At 41.8% G+C, this 3,105-nt stretch overlaps 1 pseudogene; it reads left to right on the top strand.

Moving 5' to 3' along the window:
- Positions 1-838: 838 nt before the first annotated feature.
- On the top strand, positions 839-1,572 carry LOC102868337 (annotated as a pseudogene).
- The last annotated feature ends 1,533 nt before the right edge of the window (positions 1,573-3,105 follow it).

The following is a 3,105-nucleotide window of genomic DNA, read 5'->3' as shown; positions in this document are numbered from 1 at the left end:
CATTGGTCAACATTTATGCACTAGATGATAGACCTGCAAAATACATATAACAATGGTTAAGAGAAGTGAAGAAAGAAATAGCACCACAATAGTCGTAGGTGACTTTAAAATACCACTATCACCTAAGGACGTTGTTGTTATGTGCCATCGAGTTACTTGCGACTCATAGTGACCCTATGTACAATAGCCCCGAAACCTGCTCTATCTGGTGCCAACATTGCTGTCTCCAACACACCTACCTTCATTACCCCAGTCACTGAATGAATCCATCTCATTGATGGTCTTCCTCTCTTTCTCCATCCCTCCACCCTTCCAAGCATGATGTTCCTCTCCAAAGAGTGGTCCTTTCTTGCAACAAGCCCAAAGTATGTCAGACTAAGCCTTAGAATCCATGCCTCCAAGGAGTAGCCTGGTTTCACCTTCTCCAGGGTGAACTTGTTCGTTCTCCTAGCAGTTTGTTGTATATTCATTACTCTACAGCACCACAGCTCAAAGGCATAAATTCTCCAACATCCCTAGTCATTATTCAGCTCTCTAATGCATAGCAAGCAATTGCAAATACTATGGCCTGGATCAGTCGCACCTTAGTCTCCAGACTGATGCTGTTGCTCTTCAACACTCTGAGAGATCCCTGGCAGCTGACTTTCCTAATGGAACTGAACAGAAGATTTCAAAGGGCGGCATGGGAAGACAAAGCAAAGTATAATAAAGAAATGTGCAGAAGGGCTGTCTCTGAAGTCTCTCATTCTTGATGCAGGGTGGCTGGCGAATCCATGCACAAGTTGAGGTGATCTAGCACTGGGGAGGGAACAACAAAGTGCCCGAGGCACCTCCCGGGATGGTTGTCCCCCTCCTTGCCAAAACAGTGGCTATGAAACTCCTACACGTGGTCATCCTTGGGATGCCCATCTCGGGCTAGGGCACTGTGTGCCAGATGATCGTCCAGAACTTCTGCTTTCAGCATCTCTCCAGCAACCATTTCTTGTGAGAAACATCCAAGTGAACAAAGAAGTTGGTGATGTGGCAAAGCAGTACATATAGAAAGGTCTTTCCACATCATGTGATCACACGCCTAATGATACCGGAGTAGGAGAATGGGAGAGAATAACACTGCCTACTAGATGGTTTTCCTAGGACTTTTGCACAGGCAGAAATTCTGGACAGAATCTGTAAGCTGGATCTAGAGATCTCTTTGCATATTCCATTTGAAACACTCAAAGATTGTTCCAACAGATGTTGGGTTCACCCTCCTAGTGTGGGAGAGTATACAATCTGGAGTTCAATTCACCTCATGTCCGTGCCATTTATGACATCACTGGTGAACCATTAGTCCAGCAGGAAGATGATAAACCTGAAGCAGGTGCTGCCAGGCTAAGACAATACAAAGTAGTGGCAAAGCCAGCCATTGATTTATATAAGCGCCAAGGTGTGCTCCATCAGTTTTCTGGGACTGAGACTAATAAAATCTGGCCCTGTGTTCACATGCTCATGTTAAACAAGATTACAACTATTGAATCCAAAGAAGTGTACAGAGGCTGCCCAATGGAACAGCCAGGAATATGTGGTCCTTAATCTAGTTGTACGTGAAACATTGGTGTTGTGTCCAAATTAGAAGCTAGTTGATACAGCTTTCAGTGTCTAGTTTAAATGGTGGACTGATATGAAAACTAATGAATAAAAAGATTTAATAAGAAAAAAATATGCAGAAAGTCCAGAGGGCCAAACTTGCTCAGCCTTTCTTAAGCTGAAGGAATTGAAGAACAAATATAAGCCATGAGTTGCAATACTGAAGGGTGCTTTGAGGAGAATATTAGCATAATTCATTATATTAACAAAGTAAATAACAAGAACCATATGATCTTAGCAATTGATACAGAAATGGCATTGACAAAATCCAACAACACTTCCTGATAAAGACATTCAGCAAAATTGGAAAGAAGGGAATTTACTCAACCTAGTGAAAATTATATATGCAAAACCAAGAGCTAACATCATCGTCAATGGAGAAAAACCAAAAACATTTTCCTGGGGGTGGAGGTAGGGGTGTGCTGGCAGAGGGGGGGGGATTTTGTACCAATGGAGGAGTTTCTCTTTTGCTTTTCAAGGAAAGGAGCGGAGTGGGGGTGGGGGTAGGGTGGGCGGAGAGAAAAGTACACCAATGAATGAATGGAATTCTAAAATCTCTGTAGATATTCATTGAAATTAATAATAAAAAATATGAAAAAGACCCCAACCAAGCCCCAAAATATTTTCCTTGCAAACAGGGACCAGACAAGAATGCTCACTGTCACCATTTCTATTGAGTATTGTATTGGAAGTGCTTGCTAGGGCAATATGACAAGAGAAAAAATAAAAGGCATCCAGATTGGCATCTTGTTTTTTATAAAAATTAAAAAAAATTAGTAGAAAAAAAGAAGACTTTTCCAGCACCACAACTCAAAAGCATCAATTCTTCTGTCATCCTTAGTCATTGTCCAGCACTCTGATGCATAATAGGTAATGGTAAAGATCATGGCCTGGATCCAGCATATCTTAGTTTCTAGGCTTAAATAGTTACTTCTCAGTACTCTAAGGAGGTCCTGACAGCAGATTTACCTAATGCAGTTTGCCTTTTGATTTTCTGACTCCTGGTACCAAGAATGTTGATGGTGGAGCCAAGCAAGCTCTAATTGTTAACAACCTCAACTTTTCCATCCATCATGGTGCTACCAATTGACCCAGTCGTGAGAATCTTTGTTTTCTTGATGTTGGGCTTCAATTTATATTGAAGACTACATTTCTTGACCTCTGTATCAATCACTTCTGGTCCTCCTCAGTTTCAGCAAGCAAAGTTGTTACTGGATAGATAGAGTCAATATCGTGAAAATGACAATTCTACCAAAAGTAATCAACATGTTTAATGCAATCCTAATATAGACACCAAATTCACCATGGACTGCCAAGAAAACAAACAGATTCATCCTGGAGAGGGTTAAACCGAGCTGCTCCTTGGAGGCAAGAATTTTGTGGCTTTGTCTGACATACTTTGGACATGTTGTAAAGAGGGAATGGTCCTTGGAAAGGGACCCTCTACCATGCTTGGTAGGGTGGAGAGACAGCGCAGGA

Source organism: Elephantulus edwardii, unplaced genomic scaffold (assembly GCF_000299155.1).
Source record: "Elephantulus edwardii isolate Elephantulus edwardi_28Jun2011 unplaced genomic scaffold, EleEdw1.0 scaffold00039, whole genome shotgun sequence".
NCBI classification, from domain to species: Eukaryota; Metazoa; Chordata; class Mammalia; order Macroscelidea; family Macroscelididae; genus Elephantulus; species Elephantulus edwardii.
Note: the sequence above shows the minus strand (reverse complement) of the source record. Positions and strands in the feature narration are given on the sequence as shown.